The 20282-nt window shown below is 40.1% G+C and overlaps 1 protein-coding gene across 1 annotated transcript in view; it reads right to left on the bottom strand.

Moving 5' to 3' along the window:
* Nucleotides 1-20282, bottom strand: part of CDH23 (cadherin related 23) — a 1935615-nt gene that overhangs the window by 1391721 nt on the left and 523612 nt on the right. The window lies entirely within an intron of this gene.

The raw sequence follows: 20282 nt of genomic DNA on the forward strand, positions 1-20282 counted from the left end.
GTTCGTATCGTCGGTAAATAGATTACCTTCCACCAACAAAATATGGACCCCATGGTTTGAATGGTTTCAAAGTAACAACTGCTTTTAGTTCTCTTGTAATAATGTACAACGGTACTAAGCAATAAATAAGTTCTCTTAAGTGAGTGATTTATATGTTGTGTTGCTCATGTCAACTCTGTTTATGTAATAATATGTACGGTCAATGGCAACAATAGCCTCTCTACTTTTGTACTCAGATAAAAATCAATAAAAACTTATGGAAAGTAAAAAAAAAAAAAAAAAAAAAGAAGACTGCTAAGACCCTGAAACTAAGCTGCAGCATGGTGAGCGAACACTTTTAAAGTCTATGGGACAGGAACATGAAAAATCTTGCAGTACAATATGGGGCACTCCACGGCGCTTGAATTGGCCGCGAATGCCCCATATGTTTGATTCGTTTGTGAACAAACGAACACCCGATGTTCGTGTCGATGTCAGATGGTGTCAAGAGTGTGTGGCGGCAACAAGGTTAGGAGTACAAAGACAAGTGTGTCTGCCTACAGTCAAGCATGGTGGTGGGAGTGTCATGGTCTGGGGCTGCATGAGTGCTGCCAGCCCTGGGAAACTACAGTTCATTGAGGAAACCATGAATGCCAACATGTACTGTGACATACTGAAGCAGAGCACAATCCCCTCCCTTCAGAGACTGGGTCACAGGGCAGTATTCCAACATGATAATGACTCCAAACGCACCTCCAAGATGACCACTGCCATGCTAAAGAAGCTGAGGGTAAAGGTGATGGGCTGTCCAAGCATGTTTCCAGATCTAAACCCTATTGAGCATCTGTTGGGCCTCCTCAAACAGAAGGTAGAGGAGTGCAAGGTCTCTAACATCCACCAGCTCTGTGATGTCATCACGGAGGAGTGGAAGAGGATTCCAGTGGCAGCTCTGGTGAACTCCATGCTCAAGAGGGTAAAGGCAGTGCTGGAAAATAATGGCGGCCACACAAAATAGTGACACTTTGGGTGCAATTTTGGACATTTTCAATTAGGGGTGTAGTCACTTTTGTTGCCAGCAGTTTAGACATTAATGGCTGCGTATTGGGTTATTTTGAGGGGACAGCAAATTTACACTGTTATACAAGCTGTACACTCACTACTTTACAATGTAGCAAAGTGTCATTTCTTCAGTGTCACATGAAAAGATATAATAAAATATTTACAAAAATGAGATACTGTATGTACAGCATCAGGACATGATTTCAAAGTACATCTGGCTCACTGACGCACTTCTAATTATACTGTTGCTGTATTTTTTGACAAGACAACATTTTATTCACGAAGACTTGCAAGTACCACTAGTCCACTTTAAATATGCAACTATTCTACATACTAATTTGAACAGGACGTGAATATCTTCACAGAAAAATGTGCAATAAATTATTTGTAATAGTTACATACTGTAATTCTTACATTGTCACATGCTAGGATCATTCATGCATGACAATTTGGCACCTTTATCTAAAGTTGTTCATACCAAAGTCTGATACCTTAGGTAAATAATTAGCAAATCACACTATACCCCTGTTATCAGAAATTCACACCTGCCTGTAATATTCAAACCTCACTTCAGAACACAACAAGTTTTGTGTGAAGTTTTTAAAGAAAGCTAAATCTTGTGAACCTTATGGAATCAGAAAGAATCAAAGTTCTGATAAATTGATATAAAGAGAATTGTGATTTACCGGTAGTTTCCAGAAATCCATCTCACCTACATTACAAAAGTTATCTAAAGGCTATGAAATGCTATCTGGTTATGTTCGATCTTGCAGTTATTTATGTTAAATCTATATAAAAGAAAGACTGAGTTTGAATGCAAACAGTTCCAGTTTCTCCATTCAACTTCTGTATTCTAAAACCAAGTAAAATTCAAAAGTCAAAATAAAAATAGCACTTTTTATCTGGCAAAATATTTGCGGTGATTAATTTTTGTGAATTAAACACCCCCTGCCAGAGAATGGCACAGCTATATAGAGCGCACACCTCCCACCTGCTTGGTAGGGCTAAGAAAAAGCTTTCCACTTAAACATTCTCTCCTCAAGCTTCATCTAAACTCAGTCAATACAAACTCACATATTTAACATGTTAACATAATTTCAAGGGTCTTTTTTATCCCTCTGTTAAATCTGCATTGTTTATTAAAATAATATCTGCTTATTCTGCCATAATGAACCTTATTCAGGCACTTCCTGTTATAGGGGGATAGTGCTCTGTCCCTGTCTCCTAATTGCCCTCCTGTGTTATCCCCCTGTCACATGCACTTCCATAAAGTCTATAAACGTCATGCTACCACTTATTGCACTCTAGTTCCACCATTGTACCATAAAGAAACCCAATTACCAACTACAGCAATCCATACAACTGCTGCTGGAGTTCAGGGCAAAAGGACAGTTCTACTGGACAGGGGGGTTCCCGCGTGACAGATGAATATAAAAAAAAAGAGACAAGACTGTAAAAAAAAAAAAAAAAAGGCATGGGGGTTCTCTGATAATCCATACCAGGACGCTTGGGTCTGGTATGAATTTTACGGGGACCCAATGCCAAAACAACTAACAAAAAAAATGTTGAGAGTCCTCCCAAATTCCATACCAGACCCTTATCTGAGCATGCAACCTGGCAGGTCAAGAAATTTATTGGAAGTTTTTTATAAAATAAAAATTAACTTTAGAAAGAAGAGTGGAAAACAGTCACTCTGTGATTGTTCAACAATATAACACTACTTAAAGTAGTTGTATACCCTTTTTTTTTATTTTTACCTACAGGTAAGCCTATAATAAGGCTTACCTGTAGGTAAAATTAATATCTCCTAAACCTGTACGGTTTAAGAGATATTAACTTTGCATGTCAGCGGCGCATGAGCTGTGAGGGTACGTCTGAAAGTCCGGCAGACTCTGCCGGACCTTGTCGGAAACAAGTCTCCCGCGCACAGGTGCAGGAGTGACGACATTGTGGCTCCGGCCACTCACAGTGCTGAAGCTGCGAACCCGGAAGACAAGCCAAGGGGAAATGTCAGCTTCCTAGGCAGTGACCGGGATCAGCTAAGGTAAGTATTTCATAATGAGCTAGTATGTGGTGCATACTAGCTCATTATGCCTTTTGCCTTGCAGTTTAAAAAAAAAAAAATTGTGCAGGTATACAATCGCTTTAAAGCGTATATAGGAAGGGAGGTGGTAAGCCCTCCTCCCCTTCTAAACCATATCAGGCCACATGCTGTCAACATGTGGGGGTACCTTGCAAAGTGCCTGTCTCCATGTTGATGACAAGGGCCTCTTCTCCACAACCCTGCCCTGGTGGTGGGGGTAATATCAGAATCTGGAAACCCACTTTATCAATAATGTGGCTCCCAGATGCCGCCCCCCATGTGAATGAATAAGGTTACATATTACACCTATTTATTCACAAAAAATAAATAAAATGAATGTGCCTTAAAAATAAAAACACCCAGACATTTGGCCAGTACTTTATTTAAAAAAAAAATGTCCCCTGATGTGCATCCATCATCAATCAGATAATCCAGTTACATAGTTAGTCTGGTTGAAAAAAGTCTATCTAGTTCAACCAGTAAAAGATGAAACTTTATAGGTTCATGTCAGTCACGATGAACGACGGTTACGGACTTGCCCAAACAAAATTAAATGATGCCCACAGAGGCATGCCCAATCCGGTCACTTCCCTCATGCAAATGATATATCTGAGTCCCCTGACATCACTGAACAAATATGGACACATATATACAGTTCCTTGCAAATGTATTCACCCCCCTTGGCATTTTTCGTGTTTTGTTGCCTCACAACCTGGATTGTTTGAGGATTTGCATCATTTAATTTACAGAACATACCCACAACTTTGAAGATGTTTTTTCTTTATTGTGAAGCAAACAAATAGGACAAAATAACAGAAAGTCAATGTGCATAACTATTCACCCCCCTAAAGTCAACACTTTGTAGAGCCACCTTTTGCGGCTATCACAGTTCCAAGTCGCTTTGGATAAGTCTCTATGAGCTTGCCACATCTTACCACTGGGATTTTTGCCCATTCCTCCTTGCAAAACTTCTCTAGCTCCTTCAAGTTGGATGGTTTGCGCTTGTGAACAGCAATCTTTAAGTCTGACCACAGATTTTCTATTGGATTGAGGTCTGGGCTTTGACTAGGCCATTCCAACACATTTTCATGTTTCCCCTTAAACCACTTACCGTATTTTTCCGTGTATAAGACGCCCCCATGTACAAGACGCCCCCCACTTTTTCAACCCAAAATTAAGAATTCAATATTTTAAACATAGGTAAAACAGAACACATGTTTATTTAGTAATTACAGTTAATGTTTAAATACCAGCATATTATGCAGGGTTCGTCCTGTTTTCTCCACTGTCTGATTATACACTCAGTGGAGGGAGCTACAAACTGTTTATCTGCAGCTCTATTCCTATGCTCTTTTGCATAGCTGGCTACATTTGGTCTGAATTTTGCAGAGTAAGACAATCACTTACTTTTGTATTTTCTGACATCTTGGGCTCAGAACACACCGGTCCCTGTTGCATCTGCGCACTCTCCACTTCCCCCCTCACCTCCAGCTCCAGCTGACGTCAGTAACATACGGCTCGTGATTGGAGGAAGCCGTTTGATAAGCTATGGGCAGCGATGCAGCTGCGCGGCTGTCTCCCAGGCTGACTGACCGTGTATAAGACGCCGCTCGATTTTCAGGCTATTATTTTAGGAAAAAATAGCGTCTTATACACGGAAAAATAGGTAAGTGTTGCTTTAGCAATGTGTTTGGGGTCATTGTCCTGTTGGAAGGTGAACCTCCGCCCTAGCCTCAAATCAAAGGTTGGTACAGGTTTTGCTCAAGAATATCCCTTTATTTAGCACCATCCATTTTTCCCTCAACTCTGACCAGTTTCCCAGTCCCGACTGCTGAAAAACATCTCCACAACATGATGCTGCCCCCACCATGTTTCACTGTGGGGATAGTGTTCTTTGGGTGATGTGTTGGGTTTATGCCAGACATAGAGTTTTCTTTGATGGCCAAAAAGTTCAATTTTAGTCTCGTCAGACCAGAGCACCTTCCTCCATACATTTTGGGAGTCTCCCACATGCCTTTTCGCAAACTCAAAACATGCCATTTTGTTTTTTGCTGAAAGTAATGGCTTTCTTCTGGCCACTCTGCCATAAAGCCCAACTCTGTGGAGCGTACGGTTTATTGTTGTCCTATGTACAGATACTCCAGTCTCTGCTGTGGAACTCTGTAGCTCCTCCAGGGTTACCTTAGGTCTCTGTGCAGCCTCTCTGATTAATTCCCTCCTTGCCCGGTCTGTGAGTTTTGGTGTGTGACCGTCTCTTGGCAGGTTTGCTGTTGTGCCATGTTCTTTCCATTTGGTTATGATAGATTTTATGGTGCTCCTAGGGATCATCAAATATTTGGATATTTTTTTTATAACCTAACCCTGATTTGTACTTCTCAACAACATTGTCACTTGTTTGGAGAGTTCCTTGGTCTTCATGGTAGGGTTTTGTTAGTGGTGCCTCTTGCTTAGGTGTTGCATCTTCTGGGGCCTTTCAAAAAGGTGTGTATATGTAATGACAGATCATGTGACACTTAGATTGCACACAAGTGGACATCATTTCACTAATTATGTGACTTCTGAAGGTGAATGGTTGGACCAGAGCTTTTTATGGGCCCCATAACAAAGGGGTGAATACATACCCACATTCCAAATATTGTTTTTTTATTTCTGAAAAATAGTTTTTTGTATATATTTTTCTAATTTTACTTCAGCAACTTAGATTATTGTGTTCTGATCCATCACATATAATTCAGATTAAAAAAACGAACTAAAGGCTGTAATGTAAAACACAAAAAAAAGGGGGGGGGGGTGGATACTTTTGCAAGGCACTGTAATATATATATTTGGTCAATGATGTCACATTCACAGATCACTGTAAATTAATGATGTGGCCATGTGGGCAGAGCCCCACATGGCCTTGCTCTTTTTAAATTGTAATAGCGGGTGCAGGAAGCAGTCACAGCAGGGGATTGGAAAGGTTGAAGGCAGGTGCTCTTTGGTAACATGTTACACCCATACGGGAGTAACATGCAACAAGAGGGAAACCTATCCTTTAAACTGCTTCTCGTCCAGCTTCATCCTCTTAAGAGACCTGAGACTGAATAGCATCTCCCAATACTAGAATCACCATTTAGATATTTGTATATAGCTATCATCTCTCCTCTTAAGTGTCTCTTCTCCAGGGAGAATAAGTATAATGCTTGTAGTCGCTCCTCGTAAATGCGGTCCTCCAGTCCCCTTATTAGCTTTGTTGCCCTTTTCTGGACTCTCTCCAGCTCCGGCACATCCTTTTTGAGGTCTGGAGACCAGAACTGGATGGCATAATCAAGATGTAGCTGGATCAGAGTTGTGTAAGGTGGTAGAATTATGATATTATCTCTTTAGTAGGATATTTTTTTTTTTTCATTTTTCTTGCACAGGATTGGACATTCTTTGCAAAGTGCATTATCACCACATTCATTAAGCTAAGGGAAAATTTTCTTGCAAAGTGTACAGCCTATTTTCCCTTGGTAAATCAACCCCAATGAGTCAGATGACATGGGAATAACATTGTAAGTAACTGTAACCTCGATTTTGATTTCACAAAAAGAGCAGCAATTATCAAACTAGTTGTAGCTAGCTTAAGTATTTATTTTATTTATAATGGGTTGTTTTTATATAAATATATTCAAATCCTTATTTTCTTTCAGCAGTTCTCTTCTTAGCTATCCATATGTAAGTAAAACCAAGCTACTGACATCTTTTAAAGTCATACTGATGATGATATAGGACTGATGGACTGATGATGATGATGATGATGATGATGAGTTAGCCAATCAGGGGAAGGTAGAATGGGAACATAAAATGTAATCGATTGGAGGATCTGTAATCATAAAAAAGTTAAGAACCATTGATCTCGTTCATGGTGGTATCTTTGTGCACCAACCCTTTAGCTCCAGAATGTTCAAGGCTAGCAGAGCATGCTGGGATTTGTAGTCTTCCAAATGTATGAATACCCATGAAAAAGACATATTTTTCTAATAGACACAGGTATCCAAACTATGGACTGTTAACTATCCTATATACTGCAACTGTTACATCCAACAAAAGTTACTGAACATTATAAGCTGTGCAAGCTTATTTTACACTTATCTTTCCAGAACTTTGAATGTCTGATGTACGCTCATCGTCATTCAGAGTCTGCTGACACTGTAATACTCTTTCTACTGCAAAAGCACTGCATTGTGGAAAGTAATCTCATGTATACACTTAAAATATTATTTCCACATCATTTGTAGTTTTCTGCCCCAGTAACCTTGGTGTCCCTTTCCTCATCTCTTGTTCACTAGAAGAGGATGAGCTTTGTATGTAGTTGACAGATGCGCCAATGCAGCATGCACCTATCAGACATAAATGAATAGCAACACTTCCAATCTGTGAGGAGAGCTAATCATTTTCAGTACAGCAGTCATCACAAGCACTACTAGTGTTTGCAATGCTACAGGGATTAGGAATCATTTTAAAAAACATATGTTTCTTATTTTAATACAAAGATACAAACATAGCATTATTATAATGACTTATTAGAGCCCAAATTCTGGAAAAATTATCTTATCTAACAGATCCTGAAAAAGACATTTATTATTTGACTACTTGAGCCCAATGGATAAGCAAGCTCTGCATACAGAAAGCATCATTAAAAATAGCAACCACATTTTTTTTGTTAAAATAGGGAAGTCATTTTTGATGTTTGCACACGGTTGGGGAGATTTCTCCTTCACTTCCTCTCTCAGAGAAGCAACAGGAAGTTAGAGGAAACGTGTGAAAGAGGGGAATTCCCTCCTTAGACATGTATCCCAGAACAGGAAGTAAGTCAAAGAGTACTCTACCTCTAATTAGGGATGAGCCGAACACCCCCTCCATTCGGTTCGCACCAGAACTTGCGAACAGGAAAAAATTTGTGCAAACACTGTTAAAGTCTATTGACACGAACATGAAACATCAAAAGTGCTAATTTTAAAGGCTTATATGCATGTTCTTGCTATAAACAGTGTTTGGGACCTGGGTTCTGCCCCAGGAGACATGTATCAATGCAAAAAAAAAGTTTCAAAAACGGCCATTTTTTCAGGAGCAGTGATTTTAATAACGTTTAAAGTGAAACAATAAAAATGAAATATTCCTTTAAATATCATGCCTGGGGGGTGTCCTTAGTCTGCCTGTAAAGCAACGCATCTTTCCTGTGTTTAGAACAGTACCACAGCAAAATTACATGTTTAAAGGAAAAAATGTCATTTAAAATTGCTTGGGCTGTAATGTATTGTCGGTTCCCAGCAATATACATAAAAAATCGTTGAAAAAAACGCCCCCCCCAATCCATTACCAAGCCCTTTGGGTCTGGTATGAATATTAACCACTTCAGCAGATTTTACCCCCTTCCTGACCAGAGCACTTTTTACAATTTGGCACTGTGTCGCTTTAAGTGACAATTGTGCAATCATGCAATGCTGTACCCAAATGAAATTTGCGTCCTTTTTTCCCCACAAATAGAGCTTTCTTTGGTGGTATTTGATCACCTCTGCAGTTTTTTTTTTTGTTAGAGCGCAAAAAATAAAGAGTGTAAGCCCATTTGAGTCCTCTTACTGCGGAAAGCCTTCTTACAACCAGTGGTGGTTTTATTGCTGTTTTTTCACATAATATTGACGTCACGTGGAAATAACGTTCTTGGTTTAGAAGTCATCCTCTCCTCACCACTTTTTTATGGACGTTTTTTCACGTTATATTCATTTTTGTATGACAATATATGAACATACTGAACATTGGATGTCCTGTAGTAATTACGTCACTATTTTATATAATTACATTTACTGTTTGCAATTATTTATATTTTACATACTGATTTTTCACGTCACTTTTTCATATATTGTTTATGGCTATTTACACTGAATGTGTAGAAGTACATAATTATATTCTCTGTGGTCATTCACATAATTGATTTTGAATATTCACTTTTGAGCGCTGCACATAATTTTTATATATGTATCACAAAAAATGGCCTGGTCAGGAAGGGGGTAAATCCTTCCGGGGCTGAAGTGCTTAAAAAAAAAAAAGTCCTGCGATGTCCATTCATCTTCGATCACAGCGCCGACGACCCGAGGAAAATAAGAAAAAGGAAAAACTCTGCCTCGATGGGAGGCGTCCCCGCGACTGCAGGCTTTTTGCTTTGAAGCTGTTATATAGCTGAGGGCGGGGCCATGCGGTGATTTAGGTGGGTGACTCTGCCCTCTTTTGATGTCATGCGATGTCACGTAACGTCAGAGGGGGCCAGGGTCACCCGTTTACGTCACCGGGTGGCCCCGCCCTCAGTTATATAACAGCTGTCAAAGCAAAAAGCCTGCAGTCACGAGAACGCCTCCCATCGAGGCAGAGTTTTTCTGTTTCTTTTTTCTCAGTACGTCTGTGCTGTGATCGAAGATGAATGAACATTGTGGGACATTTTTTTTTTTTTTAATAGAGGACTTGTCCCAAACTTTTTTTCTGTCATTTTTACTTTTTTGACACTTTTTTTGGTGAATGAGTAGGGGTACAATGTACCTGATACCCATTCACATAGGGGGGAGCCAGGATTTGGGGGTCCCCTTGTTAAAGCGGGCTTCCAGATTCCGATAAGCCTCATGCCCACAGACCCCCACAACCACCGGACAAGGGTTGTGGAGAAGAGGCCCTTGTACCCATCAACACAGGGACAAGGTGTTTTGGGGGGGAACCCCGAAACACCCTCCCAATGTTGAGGGCATGTGGCCTGGCACAGTTCGGGGGGGGGGCTGCTCTCTCACCCCCCTGCTTTCCTGCAGCCTGCCAGGTTGCGTGCTTGGATAAGGGTCTGGTATGGATTTTGGCGGGGGACCCCCACACCATTTTTTTTTCTAAATCTTGGCGCGGGGTTCCCCTTAATATCCATACCAGACCTGAAGAGTCAGTGACTTCCTACATTACCATTCTTTAGAGTACTAATCTTCATTCTTCTATTCAGAATGAAGAAAGGTGCTGGTTTCATGCTGTTTGGAAGCCTTTGAAAGCTTTCTTGACTGACGTCTTCCTATATTATATAAATGTTTATCAGAATATTTCTCTGCTAGAACAAGGTAGAATAGAAAAAAAACTTTAAGATGACATTTTAATAATCAAGATTTAATTTTCACTATGTTTTCATTTCACTTGCTCTAGTAGAATGTAAGAGTTGATAAAGCCACTCCATAATGAAAACATCTTAAATTGTCAAAGGAAATGAAAAGAGTACAAATTGGACAATTTATTATGAATACATAGCCTTACTGTGGGGGGTTGGTTTCGTACTTGTATATTTCAAGGAAATTAGACCTAGTGATTACAGCAGAAGTAAAACCACTCAGCAACATTATCTAGTCCAACTAAGTGATGGAATTTAATAAATGGACACAAGGCAACCACTTAAGATCATTAAGTGCTGCAGGTAACAACATACTTTGGCGGGGAGGATTAAACTTTTTTTCCTTTTGTACATGGTAATTATAGGTTGCCAAAAGGATACAAATTATTATAAATCCCTAATCTAAGGCTTATTCATTGTTAAAAATCACAGAAAAATGGAGGGAGGGGCAATCATTTTACATCAACTGTGGAATGCAGCAGAGAAGTGATTCATTAAAACCTGCAAAGCAATGGAAAAAGTAACAATGTCACTATTTGATGCAGCTGACAAGAAATGGGCAGAATGATGAAATGGCTAAAAAACAACAATGTGTCTCATTGCCAGATGTCAAGTTAGAAATAGGCATCAGCAACTCAATAGCCCATTTAATAAAATAGGGGGAATGCATTGATCAAACACAGTTATGGGCTAATTCAGTCAGATCAACCATAACAGTACAATATAATACAAAGAACAAATTTATTTTTTATCATCTCCATTCTAGATCTTGTCTTATGGGTTTTCTATGTTTCACTAAAGCTTTTTGGGAATTTTCACAAGCAAAACACAAGCCTGACTGTGAGGAACATCTCTTATTTACCATAGAAAATCAGTCTCCTGCCACCCTTAGGGTCCACACCAAACACTATTCTTAGGTTGGCACAGTTACCAGCTAATAAAGTACCAGCTGACAAGTATAGATGCTGACATTTGCAATTTGACAGCTCCTCAGTAAAAAAAAATAAAAAATAATAATAATAATAATAATTTGTGTGGTAATTGACACATTCTGGTTTGAACCTGGTTTTCTGACTGTCCATCTAAATTATTGTGAGGTGAGAATTGGGGGGTCTAAATCAGTGTGCAAGAAAGGGCACAAACTCGCTGCACAAGTAAGGGCAACCAAACAATGCCTCTGTTTATGCACACTTACCATGTTGTAAAATTTCACTTTGCAAAGAATACCCAATCATGTGCAAGAAAAAACAACATTTTTTCTTGAATATGATCGCATGATGGAGATCAGCAGAGCTTCACCACATGCAAAGTGAACAGCATGTTTGCCTTTAGTAAATCAACCCCTTAGACCCCAGAAAAGCTGATGCCTTTACCTAGAGCTTGTAACATCTTGGTTGCAAGTGGTAAATATGAAACTCTTGAATGAAATATTTCCATGATTGAAAGGTATACACACAAAATCTATACAATTTATTTAAAGTAAAACATTTTATGTAATTTACCATTTGCAGTGTTTTTCCCCTTTTTTTTTTAAAAAGTATGGACTTAAAAAAAACAAACATTCAATCTAGGTGGATGCAGCATTGATCTGATGCCGCATCTGTCACCTGTGGGCTCTGTAGTGAGAACTGTAGTGAGAACTGAGTGATCAAACACCACTGATGACTTAGTTCTCCCCCTCCGCTATGAGCAGAGAGCTGGTGACTTTCAGTCACCGGCTCTCTGCCCCTCCAGTGCTCACTGGGCTGTGGCGGGGCAGCAGGGGCTGAGATAGACCACTGGGAGGCTGAGCCAGGTGGCGATCCAGTCATCTGGGTGGATCCTGACCACATGGTTGGGATCTTTTCAGAGCCTGGACCGGCTGAGTTGTATCAGCCGACAGCGGACTTTAGCCCACTGTTGGCTGAAAACGGGTCACAAGAGTGCAGAACAAACTGCACTTCTGTGAACTACATGAGAAGTATAGCCAAAAAAGCTTTAGCTATACTTCTCCTTTAATCTCCAGAAGCAATGATAATCCTGATTCTGCAATTGCTTTGGAGAACAAAGATTTTTACTTACATTTAGTATATGGTCCTGATTATTATATAAATGGAAACATTTAGCTTAGCCATTAATACATTTCTAAAACACAATGTTACCTTTTTTAAAAAAAAAAACAACTTAAAAATACTGTAATATAATTTTAACTTTAGCAGTGTCTTAATATTTGGAAAACAATATAAATAAACAATATAAAGTTTAGGATTGTAGGAAAAAAATACATTTATTAAACAGGCAGAAAATAACCCAAGGGGAAACCGTGAATAATTTACTTGCTATTATACAAATGGCTAAAAATAACAAAATACAATTTAGCACAAGTATATTATTTTGCATTTCAGAAGACAAAATAAGTACAGTCTTATTAAAACAGAGTTAATCCAGTAATATTTATATAAAGTTTAAAAAGTGTTAAATAGAGAGAGAAAAATTGGAATGACAGAACAGAGGCCTAGAGTATCTTTATGAAGTCTAAAACAAGCTACAAACATTAATTAAATGCTAATACCACAGAGCTATGAGATTGCACATCTATGTGTGCCTGTTTCATATGCATAGCTCAGACACATAGCAATAGAATTCTATGGGCCCCCAAAGACACTGTTGTAGAGCAGACTCACAAGCCAGCTCAATTAAGTGCATCATTATCATTAAAACAATATCTTAATTTTAATTATATTCTGTTAAATAGAGCCACCACATGCAGAAGGTCCCGGGGTCTCTGATACCTTGAGGGGATATGATGACCCTTTCGTGCTCTCACCCTGGAGAATAGCATCTCTGTCACTGCATAAAATATACACTGTTATGCCTGCAGATTCTATGTGTTAAAATGTAAATGGGGAGATGCACTGTCAACTTTTATTATGGAAGGTTGTCACCTTCCCAGAAGAGACTACTAAAATCCACAATGTATTGTGACTCCCCCTTAACCAATATCATCTATTAAAATAAATTGGAAATTTTAGGAGAGAATGTTAATAATATAATTAAGCATGCTATGTCAGAGCAGCCAAATACTATTTAAGTGAAATGTTCACACAAAGAATATGACTACATTAAGCATCTTTTGTAAAATAGTACATGTAATAGCTAAAATTGTACATAAAAATATATTTAACACATGGAATGGTGCTAAAGAATGTCAGAATAATTGTCATTTTTAGAAAGGATTAAAATACACTGGTTAGCTGCCTGTCATTGCCTGTAGTACTGCATTTTTATCTGTTAAAATCACAATAGCTGTAGTCTTACAGATGTTGTTGGGAGATCAAGTGTGAAGTTTGCTTTGCATTACTTTTTTTTGAGTATGTGTTGTTTATTGGAGCATTATACAAAAAATTCCAGCTTTGGAGGGGTGTGGCTAGCCGGCAAAGTGGATGGTTGCACATTAAAACAGCTCCTCTCTACATCGGGCTGCCGGAGACATTTACAGCAACTAGAAGCGTTGGATCGAGACGCCAGTGTCCCAGAGTTGACCAGTTGACCACCATGTAAAGAAAAGACTGGGCCAAACCCCCAGCCGGGCCATTACACAAACCAAAATGACTCCAGTGGCCCTGAAAGCTCAGCACGAGGGCCTTCTGAGGAGCACAGCTCAGCACCCTCAGCATCATCTGGTACACAGCAACTGATCAGGGCACAGGAAGGGAAACTACTCTCACCCACCTTCATCATCCTCCAGCCCAGTGAAAAACAAACAAAAGAGGAGTGATCCACCAGTTGTTTATCTGGGAGGTAAGCAGCTTGAACTCTTCTCTAGAGGATACAAGGGAGCTGCAGGACTCCATCTCAGAATTCCCCACAGCAGACCAGCCAGTCCTTGATACTACACTAAAGGACATGCTAGTGTCTCTGCGCTCAACCTTACAAGCAAACATGATAGCACTAGTCGAACAATTTAAGTCTGAAGACTCGTCAGTCAATAAAAGAGTAACCCATATTGAGTCAAAAATGGGGGAATTTGCATCCACGTTTAATGATCTAGTGCAGAGATATGCAATTAGTGGATCTCCAGCTGTTGCAAAACTACAAGTCCCATCATGCCTCTGCCTCTGGGTGTCATGCTTGTGGCTGTCAGAGTCTTGCTATGCCTCATGAGACTTGTAGTTCTGCAACAGCTGGAGATCCACTAATTGCATATCCCTGATCTAGTGGATGCTCATAATGAAAGAGATGACGAGATCTGGTGGATGAAAACTAAACTCGCAGACCTGGAGGATAGATCGCAATGTAATATCAACATTTTGGGAATTACAGAGTCTGTTAAACCTCCAGATCTGAACAAATACTTCACAAATCTATTAAAAGATGTGCTCCCAGAGGCACCATTAGAATAAATAATCGTAGACCGTATACACAGGCTACCTAGACCTAAACATATTCCTTCTCACCTACCAAGAGATACAATTGTGAGAATCCATTTTTATCATACAAAAGAACAGCTTGAGAGGGTCACAAGAAATCGATATAATCGACCACATAGTTTACAGGATCTGTCATTCTTTGCTGATTTATCCGCTTTCACTCTACAGCAACGCAGACAAATTGCAGCCATTACAAAGCCTCTACATAATCATCGCATCACCTACCACTGGTTATACCCTGCCAAATTACTTATAATAAGAGATGACCCCACCTATGTAGTTACCACTGTGAAAGAGGGATTACGCCTATTGAAAGATTGGAACATACTGGAACCCCAAGGTCCAACAAAAGAAGGTACCCCACATTCTTCTCCACGTACATGTGATGAGTCTGATGCTGAAGTGGGTTGATCCATGTGCTTTCATTCACTATAGTGTGAATTATAATTTCTCTGGCGGCCCCAGGAGAATGCCACACTGCCTAAACTTATTTGACCCCACTAGTTTGTGCGGGTTTATTTCCGCACAGATTCTATTATAGAATCGTCTGTGTTTACCTTTTCATACAACAGTGAAACCACAGGCCTCCTTCCACTATCTCAGCGCTATGGAGCTTATAGACTTCAAAATCAGACATTTCAATAATTTCAGAAATTACAGTAATCACAGTAATTCAGTAAAGCACAGTGATTCAAAATATTAGCTGCTGCTTAACTTAAAATGCAAAAGAAAATATACACAAATATTAGTAAAATGTCCACAGGTACTTCAATAAGTGCCCCTGAATACTAAAGCAGCGCTACTGTCATTACTTTAGTATGACTAGCTTTCATATGTTAATGGCATATGAGAAAAGTGAATGATAGATGGTGGTAAAAGTCCAAAAAGACACAGATGTTGATCCTAATGCGATATTGTAGATGTGCACCTCACACCAGAATCCTCAAGTATGCGTCACACTCCCCTTAGGGGTTCTCACTCACCAGAAAGCAAAACATATCAAGCCTTAATATGTTTCAGGTAACCGTCATCCACATCACGGAGGGTGTTAGAGTTGTGCAGCATCTCCCATAGGTGCTCGGATAAAGAAAAAAAGCTCCAAATAGCATAATTCTGTTTTATTCTTTATTAAACTCAATGGCACACTCCATAAAACATGACAGTAAGATGGTTCTTTTTTCTTCATAAAAAACAGCAGCGTAATGCACAGCACAGGATAGACACAAAGCTTACATGAGAAGCTTACAAGCATAGGGAAGACAGCGTCCACCGCTTATTTCCAGTTGTCTTCCTGGCCGTAAGGTCACGCCCTGACATGTTTCATTATCACGACTTTATCTGAGGGTGTGGCCTTATGGCGCGGCGTCCCTGTATTTATACTGACTGACTGCAGCACAGATTAACTTTCTGAGTGCTGAGCCACTCCAATCTCTTATGGTGCACATAGGCAGCCACTAAGATACTACTCAGAAGCAAACAGACAATCTGCAGTCAGTCTTTACCCAGCATATATATCTCATTCAGTGTGGGCCTCTCAATGGTGTATCGAAACTACCAAAATGTAAAACCACAATGCATAATATTTTATACTGTAAACATTAAAACATTATACACAAATTTAAAAATAATCATATATAAATATATATATATATATATATATATATATATATATATATATATATACATACACACACACACACACACACACACACACACATATATATATATATATATATATATATATATATATATATATATATATAAATATGCACATATATAATTATAGTAAAATAGAAAGAAAAAAATTTACTCCTTAGGCCCCTTTCACACGGGACGGATCCGTGTTGATCCGCCCCGTGTTTATCCGCTGCTCAGCGGGGATCGCTCCGTTTTCCCCAGCTGAGCAGGCAGATGACAGGGCAGGACCCGCACACTGTGCAGGGACCGCCCTGTCAGATCTCCGCTCTCCCCTATGGGGGATCGGAGGAACACGAACCGCTCTGCAGACGGATAGAAAAATAGGATTTTCTTCCGTCCGCAGAATCGGACGAGAGCGGAGCCGGACAACATCGGGTGTTAGCGGATGTACATCCGCTGACACCCGCTATCCCATAGGGATGCATGTATGTCCGTATTTCATCCGAAAACGGATGGATGAAATACGGACATACGGTCCGCATGTGTGAAAGGGGCCTTAGTCTGGGACATACAACCTTACATATTTAAAATATACATTTAAACTCATAATCTAAAACTTCTGACATTTTAAATGAATAGTCGGCCATAATGTGAAAGCTTCAATAGTTGCTAATAAAGCAATTTATATCTAACTCCACATTTAACCCTTTAGGTGTGTCCATTAAAAAAAATCCAGTAAGTTTCACGTTTGGAGAATTTCCTAACCATATTAGAGCCTCTCCACACTGGTTTTATATGGTCTACACCCCAAAATTTCAGACCTGAGGGATCCTGATTATGGTGGAGTTTAAAATGTAGCAACACTTTATGATCTTTAACAGCTTGCTGACCACGCTATAGCCGAATAACGGCTGCAGCGTGGTCGGATAACTCTGGGAGAGTGTACTATGACGTCCTCCCGCGCACCCAGCAATAACCTGCCCCCCTCTGATGCCCCGGGAAAGCCATGGGGAAGTCCCCGTGCGTCAGAGGGGAGCAGGGTCACCCGGGTACATCACCATGTGGCCCCGCCCTCAGTTATATAAGGACTGTCACCTGTGAGGACACGTCAGATGGTGGCAGGTTTTTTTTTTTTTTTCGGTCCGTCGGCAGAGCAATAGAAGGTGATGAATGGACTTCGTGGGACATTTTTTTTTTTTTTAATAAAGGACTTGCCCAAGGTGTGCCTTGTGGTTTTTTAACATTTTGACACTTTTTTGTGAAATTGTACAGGTATAATGTACCATTTCAAACGGGGGGGGGACGGGATCTTGGGGTCCCCTCGTTAAAGGGGGCTTCCAGATTCCGATAAGCCCACAGACCCCCACAACCACCGGGCAAAGGTTGTGGGGATGAGGCCCTTGTCCCCATCAACATGGGGACAAGGTGCTTTTGGGGTTTACCCCAAAGCACCCTCCCCATGTTGAGGGCATGTGGCCTGGTATGGTTCAGGAAGGGGCGCTCTCATGCCCCCTCTCTTTTCCTACGGCCTGCCAGGTTGCGTGCAAGAAAAAGGGTCTGGTATGGATTTTTGGGGGGACCCCCACGCAATTTTTTTTTTTAATTTTGGTTCGGGGTTCCCCTAATATTCATACCAGATCCAAAGGGCCTGTTTATGGACTGAGGGGATCCCATGCCATTTTTTTCAATGACTTTTATCTGTATTGTCAGTACACGACAATTCATTATAGCCACTAGTAGTTTTAAATGACTTTTTCTCCTTTAGAAATGTAATTTTGTGCAGGGACTGTTCTAAACATGGGAAACATGTGCCACTTTACAGGCATACTATAGACACCCCCAGGTACGAAATTTAAAGGAATATTTCACTTTTATTGTTTCACTTTAAGCATTATTAAAATCACTGCTCCCGAAAAACGGCCGTTTTTGAAACTTTTTTTGCATTGATACATGTCCCCTGGGGCAGGACCCAGGTCCCCAAACACTTTTTATGACAATAACTTGCATATAAGCCTTTAAAATTAGCACTTTCGATTATTCATGTTCGTGTCCCATAGACTTTAACGGTGTCCGCGTGTTTGAACAAATTTTTTGCCTGTTCGCATGTTCTGCTGTGAACCGAACTGGGGGCTGTTCGGCTCATCCCTACTCATCAATACTCAGCCATCCATCCTCATCAATGCTCAGCCATCCTGATCCATCCATCCATCCTCAGCAATACTCATCCATCCATCAATACTCATCAATACTCATCCATGCTCAGCAATACTCATCCATCCATCCATGCTCAGCTATCCCATCCACACCCAGCCATACTCAGCCACGCTCAGCCATACTCAGCTATACTCAGCCATACTCAGCCGTACTCAGCCGTACTCAGCTGTACTCAGCCGTGCCCAGTCGCACTCAGCCATACTCAGCCGTACTCAGCCGCACCCAGCCGTACCCAGCCGTACTCAGGCGTACCCAGCAGTACCCATCCATACCCAGCCGCACCCAGCCATACTCAGCCATACTCATTCAACTCATTCATGCTCATCCATCCCCATTCATGCTCATCCATGCCACATCAGTTCTCATCCATGCCACTAGAGTTCCTCACAAAAGTGTAATAGGTAGTCAAATTAGATTTGACATTTATGCCCCTAGAACACCTGATGGTGCTCCCTGCATGTTGGGCCTCTCTATGTGGCCAGGCTGTGTAAAAGTCCCACACATGGTATCGCCACACTCAGGAGGGGTAGGAGACTCTATTTTGGGGTGTAATTTTTGGCATGTACATGCTATTTGTTAGAAATATTGTATAAATGGACAACTTTGTGTAAAAAAAAAATGCGTTTTCATTTTCTTTACACATTTTCCAAAAACTTGTAGAAAAAAAATGACATGTTCAAAAGACTCTTTATGCCTCATAGATTATACGTTGGGTTGTTTTCTTTCCAAAATGGGGTCATTTTTGGGGTGTTTCCATTGTCCTGGTGCTGCGGGGCCTTCAAAAGTCTAAGAGGTAGTCAAGAAATTACATGCGTAATTTATGCTCCAAGAACGCCTGACAGTGCTCCCTGCATGTTGGGCCTCTGTATGTGGCCACGCTGTGTAAAAGTTTCACACATGTGGTATTGCCATACTCAGGAGGAGTAGCAGGATGTGTTTTGGGGTGTAATTTGTGCTATGCATATGCTGTGTGTGAGAAATAACCTAATATAACAATTTTGTGAAAAAAAAGGAAAAAAAAATTGATATTGCAAAGAATTGTGGGAAAAAATTACAACTTAAAAAAACTCACCATGCCTCTTACTAAATACCTTGGAATGTCTACTTTCCAAAACGGGGTCATTTGTGGGGTATTTGTACTTTCATGGCTTGTTAGGGTCTCAAGAAATGAGATAGGCCGTCAGTGCATCAGGTGTGATTCATTTTCAGAGATTGGCACCATAGCTTGTGGACTCTATAACTTTCACAAAGACCAAATAATATCCACTAATGTGGGTTATTTTTACCAAAGATATGTAGCAGTATAAATTTTGGCCAAAATTTATGAAGAAAAATTGCTAATTTTCAAAATTTTATAACAAAAACCAAGAAAAATTCATTTTTTCACAGAATTTTCAGTCTTTTTTCTTTTATAGCGCAATAAAAACAAAAACCCAGCAGTGATTAAATACTACCAAAATAAAGTTCTATTTGTGTGAAAAAAGGACAAAAATTTCATATAGGTACAGTGTTGCATGACTGAGTAATTGTCATTCAAAACGTGAGAGCACCGAAAGCTGAAAATTGGTCTGGTTAGGAAGGGGGTTTAAGTGCCCAGTGGGTAAGAGGTTGAACCCCAATTTTATGTTCTGTATGTGTTCTGCAATATGAACCTTCAGCAGACTTTTTGTGCGGTCCACATACATCAGCCTACAAGGGCACTCCAAAACATACACTACTTGTGTTACATGTGATGAATTCTTTAATTGTAAAT

Source organism: Aquarana catesbeiana, linkage group LG08 (assembly GCF_042186555.1).
Source record: "Aquarana catesbeiana isolate 2022-GZ linkage group LG08, ASM4218655v1, whole genome shotgun sequence".
NCBI lineage: Eukaryota > Metazoa > Chordata > Amphibia > Anura > Ranidae > Aquarana > Aquarana catesbeiana.